Consider the following 532-nt stretch of genomic DNA (forward strand, 5'->3'; position numbering starts at 1 on the left):
GTCCATCCATCCATCCATCCATCCATCCATCCATCCATCCATCCATCCATCCATCTCTATCCTATCTATGCACATCCAATATATGAATTTATATCTTCCAGGCAGGTTTGTATCATCCTTAATCAAGAGGATAAGAAGAGGGAAGGAAACCTCAGGAGAGGATGTGTTGGAGGCTGACACTCAAACTACGAAGGGAACCAGAGCAATTTGCTTTTCCTTCCACCTTTCCTATTGTGTCTGGTGCAGGCTTTGAAATTGTGGGATAATTAAAACCCGGTAAAGATTATGAGGCTGTAAAAAGGAAATTGTGAAACCCTCATGAACTTTTACAGCCCCCATGAAAACGTTTTAGCCTTGCGGTCTGGAGAAGTATTTCCTTGTCTGTTTAAGCACTAAAGGAGCACTTCCATGGAATGATTCCTGGCACAGCTGCCAGCATTTCATGGGGATTTACAGAACAGAACCTCCAGGCTTTGTCTGTGAACTGTTGTGTCCTGCAGGGTCAGGTCAGGACAGCAAAACGATTTGTAGG

This window comes from Corvus brachyrhynchos, unplaced genomic scaffold, assembly GCF_000691975.1.
Source record: "Corvus brachyrhynchos isolate BGI_N302 unplaced genomic scaffold, ASM69197v1 scaffold182, whole genome shotgun sequence".
In the NCBI taxonomy this organism is placed as follows: Eukaryota; Metazoa; Chordata; class Aves; order Passeriformes; family Corvidae; genus Corvus; species Corvus brachyrhynchos.